Raw genomic sequence first — 14,420 nt, 5'->3', positions numbered from 1 at the left:
ACAGACTTTGAAGAATATTTTCAGCTCACTTCTATCAACAGTTATACTTTATTAAAGTATTTCTATGTTAGCCTATGGAGCCATTAGTCTACCATGGGGAAAAACGAAATTGGCAGTTTTCCCCTCACACATTGTTTATAATGTCCTTGCTTATGGGCACCATACCTCTGGGGAGACATTAGGGGTGACATGTGTAAAAATTAGTTTTTGGGGAACTTTGGAAGTACCTTTCATTCAAAAGTCGAATTTGAATATAATTTACTTTCAAAAGCAGTTTGCAAAGCAGGGCTACCTTTAACATGACAGAAGGCTACACACAGCACATTAAATCTACTGGGCTTCTAAACCTACATGCCCTACCATATACTGGAAATTTACAGGTAGGTTGTCAGCACCAATTGTAATTATACCTAATTGCCATGTACTTTTAATCAGAGCACGGGCCTTGGGTATGTTTAGCAGATCCCAGGGCGAAATCTAAGATAGAAAACCAGAATAAGTAGTCAATATGATGTTTTAATATGCCCTATGCCATCCATGCATATGTACAAGTCAATATAAATATAATTTTGCAGCCTTGAAAAAGTCTTTGGACGAAACACGTGTTGGCTGCTTGCTTGTATTGAAGACAACATCAACAACAGATATTATAATTGCCTGTGCAAGGAATAAACCATGTTTCAAATAAACTTCGAGTCTGAAACCAGAAGATTATTACATTGGATTATATACTATTACAGTGGACTGCTCTTTGTGTGTTTCACTATTTTGTTTATTGCCCATTGCCAACCAGAGGCTCCTGGTTGTTGGATACTCTTCATTAGGCTGCAGGGTTTCTATACCATGTAAGCACCATATCATTTTGAGCTTGCTACTCGGATTGGCCTTCCCTAATTTATCAGTGCAGTCATTTGATGTGCTGTGTTCCTTTGGAATAGCCACCACTGTTTTGTTCATTAGACAAAGCATTTATGTAGGGTGCCCAATCTGCTGGATCAGATTTAAAAAGGTCAACAGTGATCTTATTAAGCCCTGGCACCTTCCCTTGATGCCAGATACATGTCAGGAGAGAGAAGGCAGATGCTTTAACGCCAAACTCAACATATTTAAGTGGTACTATAATGGAGCTAGCAACCCAGGTCTGCCTGGGTGCAAGTCCCATCTTAGCCTTTGGACTGCCTATCAGATACAGTGTAATTTAATTGTAAATGCTCTATAGAGACATATAAGCTTGCACTCACATGTCTACACTCTTAATATACTGCACCCTGCCTCCTGGGCACAGGAGGTCTTCGCTAGGGGTGACTGACATCTAAATAGCAGTGCATTTGAGTGTGCCACACATGGCGAGGGCACAGTTGAGCTCGAGCAGCTCACACTGCAGTCTACAATGGCAAACCTGCTGTCTGTAGTGTGCTTGAGTCACCTCAGTTTAGACCCAGCCATATGCAAATCAGTCTTGACCCTGTGCCTCATGGGATCAGTCCAGCCCGAACTGCCAAGCCAGGTCCTCCCTGGACAGGAAACAAGCATCCTGGGACTGGTTTCAGAGTTTCACCCCTCATCAGCCAGGCTAGCTTGAATCCAGCTGCAAAATGAGCAAGGGACCCACATCTAGGCATACCCTGCCTACTTAGGGCAAACAAAGCAAACACAAGGAGATGAAGGACGGAGCACTGAAACTTTTCAGACACTCACCCCAAGTCACAGATTTTGGTTGAATCCATCATCATTCTTTAGCTCACTTCTCCACCCCAGTTTTGCCCAGCCATATGCAAATCAGTCTCTTTCTTCATTCCAGCATCCTCTTCATTTGCATATCAGGTCCTATTAATCTTGAATTTGTTGATTTTGTATTTTTCTTTGAATACTTGAACATATTTATTGTTGAATGAAGGGCCTGAATAATAATTTGGTGAATGAGAGCCATCCTTTAAAGCAAAGCAGACATACTGTCCAGCTGATCTTGGGTATGCAAAAATCAATAGAAAATAACTCAGCAGATGGGACTTCCATTGCTTGTTGGCTGTAGTAACCTTCAACCTAAATCGAACTCAAAGTAAAATCCTGAATACAAGTGACCTGTTAGTTGTGATCAGCCTGGGTACAGGAATTGCACGGTCATCAAAATTATAAATTTAGCAGCAATTCCTCTGGTCAATAATACACTAGCATAAGAATTCACTGACTATAGTTGTGATAAAGTTCAGGTTGAATACCAGGAAAAATATATGGAAATTGGCACTAGTAAGAGTTTTGCTAGCATGCAATTACCCCAAAACATATTTTTGTTTATTTTTTCACCAAACTGGAGGAGCTGGAACTCACAGTAACGGGAATTTTGAAAGGGGTGAAATTATTGTAATTATTTTGGCACAATCAAATTGGGGACCAAATTTGGTACCTAGTCCTGTAAGGATCACTGATATCAAATTTAGATTACTACATCAGATAATTCACAATATTAACGTCTCACGTTTTTTCTCCTGTAAAAAGATGCAACAATACAGGCTTCCATGGAAACCACCACAGTGACATCTGAAAAAACAAGCACACCGACTTTAACCACAGGTATCTTTTTTGCTTCATCATTTTTCTTCGTTACTGCTTTTTTAATGTGCCTTACAAAAACAGTTTATTTTATCATGTGTCCTTCATTTTCCTTTCATTCGTCTTTTTTTCTTTCTAATATTGCTGTTTCCTTTTCATCTCTTATTTACGTCTTGATTTTCTGGTTTTTTTTTGTATTTTATTTTTGAATAAATAAACATATTCACTGTTCAAGCGAAGAGACTGAATGATTATTTGGTACATGTGGTACCTCCAATATAAGACATCAAATATACTATCCAGCTGACGTTGAATAATCAACATAAATGAACACTGAAGATGTGATTCACAAAGGTAATTTTCACTTTTGTGTATGTTTATGGTTTTTCGCAATTCACAAAGAAATTCAAAGTGTCCACACTAGTTACAGAGGCACAGCGCATTTAAAGTAGGTAGTCGAAAAGATATTACTTGTAAAATTGTATTGTATATTGCAAAAAATGGCAAACTTATCCAAAAATCATTCAGGCCCTAAGTACTAAGATGGAGCATCTGCTGCTTGTTGACTGAAGAATGTTTATTTTTAAATCTGAATCCACCATAAAGTCCTCATTACAAGTGACACGTTAGTGGAAAAGGACTGGTAACACAAATTACATAGCCCTTGAGTATTTTACACCTATCAGGAAGACCTCTCGTCTCTTGCACTCCACCTTGAGGATTTATTAGCTGCAGACTGGGATAGTCTTCAGATGAAATACATAGAAACGCATGTTGGAATTGGCAGAGTAAGTATTTTTCCTGCAGGCTATTCTCCCAAAACATATTTTCCTATTGTATCAGCAATCTTAAAGAGTTAGAACCCCTTAGTAATAGGAATTCTGAAAGTGGGAAAAATACAGTATTTATCATGGCCCACTTATGACGTTCTATATCTGTTGCATAGTGTGGAAACAATCACTAATATCGGTTCCAGGTTAGTGTTTCACTTCATTCATAATATTAATTTCTTGTCTTGTTTTCTACTGTTACAAGAAACAACAAAACCTACTTCCATAGTAACCACCAAGTTATTGGTATCTTTTTTGTTTATATTTTTTTCTTTGTTCTTTTCAATTGCTACACTCAAACTCAGTTGTTTTTATCATGTTCTGTAGGGAAGTGGAATATTTTGTGCTATAGTTGGGTAACCTAACCATGCAATAATATCACAATGCCTCAAAAGATGATCCTTGGATTTACAATAATAAATCCTTAGCTAAGTCCTGGTAGTGTGGCTAAGAACAGTCAGATTTTACTGGAGGAACATGTGGTAAGCATTTTGGTTCATAAATAATTGAGACAACGCAATCAAAATCCGACACCAATTTATAACAATGGAACTTATTTTTATATAATTTTAGACTCCAAAATGAACTTTTTAGCAAACACATAACTGGAGTTGAATTTTCAAAACACTTTAATAGAGCTGTCATTTAACATTGCGGTCAACGGCAAAAACTACTAGTGACAATCGGTCACTTAGGGATTGATTTGCATTCCACCCTGACTGGGTAGAAGTAGTGGGGGTCCCAGGACCAGACCACAACAGTCCGTCCAATTGTAACTGGCCCTTGGAACCCGGGTGCAGTTGTTGTCCTGGCTGTCAGGAGTCCTGAACAGGACTCTCGGTAAAGCTACTTTTCCCACAAAAATGGTGGTGCCAGAAACCGTGTGCAAAAGTGGGGTCATTGCAGACATCATGTGCAAGTTTTGTGAAATGTCCTCTTAAGATTAGTGGTTCAGTTTTTTTACTTTTTTAGTGAGTTGTATTTTTTTATTGTAACAAGAACAAACAATACCTACTTCCAAAGTAACCACCACTGTGAAATCAGAAAGTACAAGCACCCCAACTTTAACTGCAGGTATCTTAATTTTTTTCATTATTACTCTTTTTAAATGCTAAATACAATTCAGTTGATATTCTCATTTTTTGCTTTTTCTTTTCCTTATTTTTTTTCTTTCCACAATCCCATTCATTTGTATATCATGTGTTGAAAATCTTGTGCTTGTAAATTTCATATTCTTTAAATACTTGAACATAATATTAAATGAAAAGCATGAATAATAATTTGGTGAATGTGAGACATCTACTGGAACAAAAATAAATACTGCTCAGCCAATCATGACTATGCAAATATCGATAGAGAATTAAACAGCAAAGGGGCATCCATTGCTTCTTGGCTGCAGCATCTATCAACATAAATCCGAATCTACAGTAAAATCCTCAATACAAGTGACACATTAATTTCGGTTGGGTAGAGAACGGAAAATGCATGCCCATCAAAAATTTTAAATTATCAACAACACTTCTGGTCAGTAAAACTCTGGAATAGAAATTTACTAGCTATAGCTATGATAATCTTTAGATGGAATACTGGGAAAAACATGGCAATTGGCATAGTTAGGGTGATACTTGCATGTTGTTCTCTCAAAACCTATTTTATCATTATTGCAACAATCTGAAAGAGCTCAAACCCACAATAACATGAATTTTGAAAGTGATTGAATGATAATAATATATTGTCAAAATCATAATGAGGACCTAATATGGTGCATCTTCCAGTAAGAAGCACTAATATTAATTTGAGATTACTACATTAGATAATTCACAATATGAATGTAAGACGTTTCTACTCCTGTAATAAGAAACAACAAAGTCTACTTCAATGGAATCTACCACAGTGACATCCGAAAAAACAAGCACGCTAACTTTAAATGCGGGTCATTTTTTGTTTCATCATTTATCTTTGTTGCTGTTTTTTATGCGACTCACTAGCACAGTTTATTTCATCATGTGTCTTCAATTTGAATTTTTCCTTTCTTTAGTCTTTTTTCTTTCGTAGGTTCTATATATTTGTTTTATCTCTTTTTGTCTCTTGACTTCTTTTTTTTTGTATTATATTTTTGAATAATTAAAAAGTTCACTGTTCAAACGAAGGGCCTTAAAAAGTTTCTAGTACATAAGGTACGACCAATGAAACACATGAAATATTCTCTCTAGCCAACGTTAAGTATACAAAATAAATAGACACTGATGGCCTAATTCTGGGCAAGTTTTCAATCTTGTGCAATTCACAATGGAATTTTACGAGTAGTGTCTTTATGAATGCTAAGTCTCTACACAAGTCATGGAGACTCCACTCATCAAAAGATAGGTAGCCATAAATATACTACTTCTAAATTTGTTTCGTGAATTGGAAAAAACAGGAACTTGCTCAAAAGGGTAAGGTTACCTTTGACAATCAGGCCTTAAATGTTCAGATAGAGTATCTGCTTATTTTTGACTAAAGACTGATTAGATTAACCTTTGTAGGACAACCATCAAGCATTACTGACCTACACAAAACACAACAATCAATTCTGCTGTTGTCGAAGTGCTGTTGTCGCCCCCGCTGACGAAAACGCAGAGAAACGCCACGCCACAACGTCCAACGTGACGACGTCCAACGAAGTGCGGCCCCCGGGAGACCTCTGGACGAGAAGCGCGGATACTGGCCACAGATTATGGCAGAGAACCGCTGGATTATATTGCCCTGTAGATAATTACAGAATATATAACACAAATTGCCTGAACCACAAAATCTCCACAAGCTTATTAAGAGGGAAAAGATCAATTTATTGTGATCCCCCTTTGACATCTTATTTAGTGTCAATGTTTTTTTGTCTTTTTCAAGTTATGACAAGCTGTATGACAGAAAACAACAATACATTAAATATTTACACACCTATATATACTTTATACATACATGAAAAACAAATTCTTTACACAGTACAAAAAGGAAATTTCTTGCATCAAACATTACAAGAAACTAAGAATACATCACAAACAACATTAATACAAACATTACAATCAAAAAATGAGAAAAATATAGGAAAAACCAATCCTAGGGGGAATTATAAGCAAATGAATGGCTCTTAAACAAATCAATACGGGGCCAGCCGGTCCTAGTATCGCAGAGATGACATTATATTCCACCCTATGAAAGTGCCGACGCGTTTCGAGATCAGGCAAAGTGTCGCTGATCTCTCATCAGGGCTGTTTTATTCTTTGTATCTGCAAGATGCAAAGAAAATATTTTACTCATCACTCTCAAAACCAAACTTCTTTTAAGGCAATGGGCTGAGGAATAAAATTGCTACGTACCAAACTTGGTTGTAAGTAGAGCAGGGCATCAAGGCGTAAAGGATTTCAAACCAAATGTTTCTAAACGTGGCCGGGCAGGACAATCTACAGGAAATTTTGAAACAATTTTTGTGCATTGGTAAATCTAACCAACTCGTGGTTTCATTACTAAGGCGTCACCAAGTGCTACAGAAAGCATACCTTGCTATTGTCCACTGCCGCCAACCGGCGTTCTTATATGTAATCCACCACCATGAAGGTAGGCTCCTAAAACAAAAGTGGCAAATGTTTTAGTGATGGGGGTATTGATTACAATGTTCGCATAGTGCATGCATTATGGAAATACCAAGAAAGGCAGGAGTCATTTCGCCTACCTTAATGATGTATTTCTATTCTCTTTTAATTTTTGGAATTGTGCTCTCAATTAGCCATCCTGTGTTAGCGAAAAAACGAAAAAACGAATGTAAGCGCTTGTAGCCAAAAATGTGAACACTCAAACAGATTATAAGCGTAAAATAGACAGAAAACATGTCCTTGCATTTACCTGCTCAAAAATAACAGCACGCTGCTGGTATGATCAAAGTTTTCTCACAAGAAATGGCCGCGCAAGCACTTCCTGTATTTAAGGCCCACCTCCAAGGAAGGCATGATGGGACTTGTAGTGTCCTCAAACTTGCGCTGGAGAAAATTATATTTAGTATGGAAAGCGCAAATAAAATCAGAACGCGCCTGTTGCAGTATGTAAATGTAAATTGTAAATGTAAATTGATACTTGTATAGCGCACTACTCACCCGCAAGGGTCTCAAGTCGCTTGTACGAATACCGCTGTGGAACCCATCCTGGCTTTCCCTGTGAGGCGTCCACTCCTGGGCACCCCCAAGGTGGAGGCCAGGCATCCTTAGCGTTGTGGGGGCCGTTGTGGAGATTAAGCAAGCTATTGCCCAGAGTTGCAGAGTGGGACTCCATGATTGGAATAGGCACTGAGGTGAGAATTATCAGGTCCGAGGAATTTTGAGCCCAAGACCCGCCGAGGCGGGGAATTGAATCCTGGTCCCGGGCTAGACCTCTGCATCAGGGTCTGCCGCTCTAAACATTGAGCCACACTTCTCCACTATCAGTCTCAACTAATGGAGGCAGAAAATCTATTTTTTAACTATTTTAGTTACGCACTGGGTTTGAGGTAAAAAAACTCCTCAAAACTTTATTGGCAACTCGTATCTGAACACTAACGTTAAAACGGGCCATTTCATTTAAATTTGGTAAATGCTGATTTAAATAGCATTTCTTCCACAAGTACGGCGAGCACATTTAGGGACATTATTATAATCATGTATTGCATGCACCCTAAAAAAATGAACTTTATTTACAAAGCATGTGGGGAGTCTGTAGGTGACGCTGCACCCATTATGAAGATTGTATATATCTTCCTGCCAGGCAGTGGCCACGCTTATTGTTTAGACACAAGATGCATTATTGAAAAGAGGACGTAAGGCTACAGATTAAGTCCAGGGATGTCTGACAGATGCCAATCCGCTATACTGTGTGTCTCTACCCCTTATATATGGGCTATCTCGGACAAACTGTTGAGGCCTGTTTGAGTGCTATTATATTTCAAAATGAGATCAGCCTCTTTCTGCAGTAAGGCACGCTCAATATTGTGGCATTTTGTCATTGAAGTCACAGTGAATAACACCGACCATTTAAATTCATGTTCATTATGGCCTTTATCACAGAAGTGCTCAACCAGCGGAGCGGTCATTATTTTTTTCGTTATGCGTGATCGATTCTGGCTGATCCTTTGGTTCACTTGTTGGCTGGTCCTGCCTATGTAGATTAATGATTAAACAACAGGGGGTGGTGATGGACAGAGTTTCTGAATTAAGCAGAATACTCTCACCCAGTCAAGAGATCATGGCTTAATCCAACACCGTTTTTTAGCTCACTGCACCATCCCAGCTCAGAACCTGGCTATATGCAAATTAGTCTGTCCCTGGCCCAGTGTATCATGGAACAGGGCAAACCAAACTACCAAGCCAATTCTTTCACTGGGAAGGAAACAAGCTACCGGGGACCGGTTTCTGGCATTTCAGCCGTCTTCGGCCCGGCTTGCTTGAATCCTGATGGTGCAATGAGCTAGGGACTCACGTCTGAGTATACCCTTCCACGCTTATGGTGGACAAAATAATTAAACAACAGGGGGTGGTCATTTGGTTCACTTGTTGGCTGGTCTTGCCTATGTAGATTAATGGGCACGGGCAAAGTATTCCGTAAACGTCATTTTTCGTTTTGCAGTTGGAGAATTCTGTATGTCTCCACTTAGTTCCCTGTTGGACAAATTCCTTGCCCTCAATTGTGGTAGAACAAGCAACACAATTGCCGCACCTATGATGGCCTTCCACAGGCTTTAGGTTCCATTGTGCCAAAAGGTCACTTTTGGGTTTTGGAATGGTAATGTCAGCTCTAATCAATACTTTGCCCGTGCCCATTAATCTACATAGGCAAGACCAGCCAACAAGTGAACCAAAGGATCAGCCAGCATCGATCACGCATAAAGAAAAAAATAATGACCGCTCCGCTGGTTGAGCACTTCTTTGATAAAGGCCATAATGAACATGAATTTAAATAGTCGGTGTTATTCACTGTGAATTCAATGACAAAATGCCACGATATTGAGCGTGCCTTACCGCAGAAAGAGGCTTATCTCATTTTGAAATATAATAGCACTCAAACAGGCCTCAACAGTTTGTCCGAGATAGCCCATATATAAGTGGTAGAGACACACAATATAGCGGATTGGCATCTGTCAGACATCCCTGGACTTAATCTGTAGCCTTACGTCCTCTTTTCATTAATACATCTTGTGTCTAAACAATAAGCGTGGCCACTGCCTGGCAGGAAGATATATACAATCTTAATAATGGGTGCAGCGTCACCTACAGACTCCCCACATGCTTTGTAAATAAAGTTCATTTTTTTAGGGTGCATTCAATACATGATCACAATAATGACCCTAAATGTGCTCACCGTACTTGTGGAAGAAGGTAAAAAGGAAAGTAAAAGGAAAGGGCGGAAGTACCTAATTTAAAAACAACCCCACGGAAGTTGACACCTCCTAAAAAGGAGAGAGAAGTGAACAAGAGAAAGGGACAAAATATGAATAAAAGGGAAAGTGTTACCAAGAGACCAAACAAGGAGCCACTAAAATTAAAACCAGTTTTAAAATCAACCAATATGGGTAATATTATACAAAAACAGAAGCACCAAAATTATGATAAAGTAGGACAGGGGCAAGGGAAAATGGAAGTAAAAAGTGTTCAAGGGGGAATTGGATGGAAGAACACTAAGGGCCATATGTATCAAGCCGTTTTTGAATCGCAAAGGCCGAAATTCGCAGAATTTCGGCCTTTGCGACTCGCAAACGGCCGTTTTGCACGTTTTGGAATGTATGAAACATTCCCAAAATAAGGAATTGCAAACTTGTGCTATTCCTTACTTTTGCTCTGGGCACTAAAGGTGATATAATGCACATTTTACTAGACTGCCGAACATTACTAGACCACCGTAAACAATACCTATGCCCAATATTTTTAAAATATGATACAAGGTAACGTTTCCATGCGGCAGCACTACTAATAGAACTACCCAATATAGAGATAGCAATTGCATTGGGTAATTACATGAAGGCAATTAAAAGTTCCCCTAGAGTGGCCTAGCTAGTTCTTAAGAGTTTTATAATCTGTTTTTGAATATTATGTCAGGTTTTATGGATTTTAGACACATGAATAAATTGGGTTTTAAAGGCTGAATCAAGCCAGGTATCAATTGTATAAGGAGGGCTTGTTTTGTTCCGATAATTGGTATTTATTTCATTGTTGATAGTGTATTAAGTTCCTTGGTGTTCCGAGAATGTATAATTTGTGCAGTTTTAATAAGTGTAATGAGTTTTTGCTACTGTTTAAAGACCACGGTCTAAATAAACGTTGTCTTTGACTTGACTTGATTTGACTAAAGACTGCTTGCTCGTCAATATGAATCCACCACAAAATCCTCATTAGGAGTGATCTTTTAGTTGCAAATATCTTGGATCGCAATTCATGTGGCTGTTGAGAATTGTACATTTAGCAGGAATACCTCTCGTTTGTTACACTTCTCCTTGAGGAATTACTAGCTGTAAGCTGGAATAGTTTCCCGACAGAGAATGCATGCTGGAATTGACACCAGCTTACACAAGTTGCAGTTGCAGATCTGTGGTTCCATTTTGCAGGGCTTCTCATGGTTGGCATAATACATGTTTCAGCCCATGAGAGGCCTCTGGCGTACCTATGCCCTGGGTATATAGGTATCATATACTTGGGACTGATAATTGTACCCCAGTATCCAATCTGGAGTGTAGCAAAGTATAGGTGTAACAATTTAAAGGAGAAAGCAGATGGACTGGGTTCCTGATTAGCAGGATCCCAGTCAGACTAGTCAAAAACCAGCAAAACACCAGACAAAAACTGGGGGTAACCATGTACCACTTACTTTAGATATAAGTTCACTATGGGCCCGATTCACAGAATGAACTTAAGACATTTGGTATTTACAGAATGCACTTACTACTCTCTGGTATTCACAGAATGCACTTACTACTTTCGGGATTCACAGAATGAATTTACTACTTTCGGGATTCACAGAATGAACTTACTACTTTTCGGGATTCACAGAATGAACTTACTACTTTTCGGGATTCACAGAAGAGACTTACGACTACTAACTTTACGTCCGCCGCCGGGCCGTAATTTCCGCCACCGGACCGGATATTACGGCACTTTGGCGGACTTTACCGCAGATTTGCGCAAAATCCGATTACGGGCCGTAAAGTACGATTACGGGCCGTAAATTGCGATTACGGGCCGTAAATTGCGATTGCGGCCCGTATGTCATGTTAGTCAAGAGGAAACACCTGGCCAAGGTCCACCCATCCCCCAACATGGATCAGCTGACACACAGCAGCCAATCCCAGCCCTGCAGCATGTATGAATGCTGAGCAGACACAAACAATCCCTTTTCAGGATGTCACTGAACGTGTTTGTAGCACTACCCCTTGCCATGCGGCAAAACTACTTGAGGAGGAGGAGGAGGAGAGCACAGAGAATCTACAGGCAGAGGATCAACCTATTTGGAATGTCCAGCCAGGATGTAAGGGCCAGGTACCGTTTCCCTCCTGAAGTAATCCTGGAAATGGTATGTGAGTGGGAGCAGGAACTTGACTCTGTGACCTGCTGCTCACATGCTATACCAGCATACCTCAAGATCCTTTCTGCCCTCCACTTCTTTGCTACTGGCTCCTTACAAAGGGTCACTAGTGACCATGTGGGCATTTCCCAGGCGAGCCAGTCGCGGTGCCTGCATCAGGTACTGAGATGCATCACTGAGAGTGCCCCCAACTACATCAAAATGCCATATACACTGGACATGAGACAAAGGGCAGCAAGAGATTTTTATCTCCTTGCACAATTTCCACGTGTGCTGGGTGCAATAGATTGCACCCATGTGGCCCTTCAGCCACCCCGCCACATTGCACACATCTTCTGCAACAGACACAGATGGTATTCCATCAATGTTCAAGCAGTCTGTGATGCCAGTGGAAGGTTCATCAATGTGCATGCAGCGTTCCCAGGCAGTACACATGACAGCTTCATATTCCGCATGTCACCTCTTGCTCGGCGTATGTCTGCTGGAGAATTTGGTAACATGTGGCTACTGGGTAAGTACCAAGCACTGAAAATGGGTGATATGCGTCAAGTAAATATATGAATGCCCCCCAATAGTAACGATTGTACAATAAGAAACATGGCCCAACAGACACTGCATGTATGAATGTATAGATCATGTCCTGTCAAAGTCAAAGAGTGAAATGTTAACAACTGCCCATTCCTCCCTCCTCAGGTGACGCTGGGTATGCACTCTCTCCACATCTCCTCACCCCTTACAGGCGTGCTAACACTGTACCTCAGCGTAGGTACAATAGGGCACACATACGTACTCGAGCCATCATCGAGCGCACTTTTGGTCTGTTGAAGTCGCGATTCAGATGTCTCGACCGTACAGGGGGTGTGCTTCTGTACTCCCCAGTAGTTGTGTGCAAGATCATACTAGCCTGTTGTGTTTTGCACAACATTGCTCTAATGCATGGCTTACACATGCCTCTCGACCCTCGACTAGCTCTGAATGTGGGAGACCGGGCTATTGCACATGACCGACGTCAGGGAATGCAAGTCCGTGATCTGCTAGTTGCCACATATTTTGCATGAGCAACCTGTAGTGCCACGGACAACATGTGGTTTGCTGTCTGTTGTCAATGATGAAATGTGGACAGACACAACAGTGTCCATAAATCCCACTCTGAGACGACTTTCCAAACCACACTAACTGCATGCAAATCACAGCTGCTGACAGAAGTCAAAAGGTGGATTGTGCCTCAGGTCACGTGCCCATGTCAGCGATCAGCGTAGTGGACATCCCTTAAACAAACTATTCACGCTGATGACAAACAATACATGTCCTGAGAGACATACCTGGACCACATAAGGATGGGTCACCAAATCACAAAAGGTTGCATACTCAGGCCTAAGACCACTAGAGAATTGACTCCCCCACAAATGATGGGCCCAGAATGTGAGTGATGATGTCATGTTAGAATCATGCACCATGGGTCAGATTTACAATAAGAGTTGCATCTCTGCATATCAGCAGGGATGGCCAAGTAATTGTGCCTCACAGCAGACATCCCTTGCGCCATCATGGCTGTGCCGCATTTACAAAGCTGTGCGCTGTGGACCAAGTATAGACAGAAGTGTGAAGCCTATGCTGTCATAAAGGTGAAGCACCACTGGAGTTGGGTCGCAAGCGCAACGCAGCTCCAGCAAGGCAAGCGGCGAGCCGATGCCCAACATGCAGCATCAATTCCCACGTCTCCTACAAGCAGGTGCAGGGTTGGGACGCAGCATGGCTACGAAAATGACAGAGTGTAATTTTGTACTTTTCACGCTCCCACTGTTTGGTGGCGTATGTGTGCTGGAAGGCCGCCCCCCCCTGTGCAGGAACGCACAACTGCAGTGCAGGGCCATACAATATGACACATTTCACAGATGCGTCACGTTGAAGATACCCCACAGCATGGAGTTGGCGTAGCGCTGCTGCGCCAATAAACTAACGCTACTGTGGCGTAATTGGGGCACACAGCGGCCCCCATATGTATCTGACATATCCACACTTCTCCACACCAATGTTACATGACACTTCATTCAACTCTGATACTGAGTACTCAATATGAACTACATGTCCCATAATGCAAAGTATGAGATTAGGAAAGTCGGATGGATGTTGTCAGCCCCCTACCCCCTGTCAGTGCATAAATGACATGAAATGAACTGTTCCCCCTTTTGCTACATAATCATGCATAACACCTGCATTGTCCTTTCACTTTCCCCTACATCAGAACAACAGGATGGCAGTGGATTTGTTTACTGATTGGGGATGGCCCAGGATGAATAAAAAATGGCTGCAAAATACTTCCTGTGATGTTTTTCCTGTCTCCCACTACCTGTATAACATTTCCTGTATGAAATAATGTGTTCCGGGTCATTTTCGCAAGTTACGGCGCCAAATCGTAGTTTCCGGTTGCGTATCGTAGTGCGCGTGCGCGTAAACGACGCTCCG

The sequence above is a fragment of the Lissotriton vulgaris genome, chromosome 11, assembly GCF_964263255.1.
Source record: "Lissotriton vulgaris chromosome 11, aLisVul1.2, whole genome shotgun sequence".
Taxonomy (NCBI): Eukaryota; Metazoa; Chordata; class Amphibia; order Caudata; family Salamandridae; genus Lissotriton; species Lissotriton vulgaris.
Note: the sequence above shows the minus strand (reverse complement) of the source record.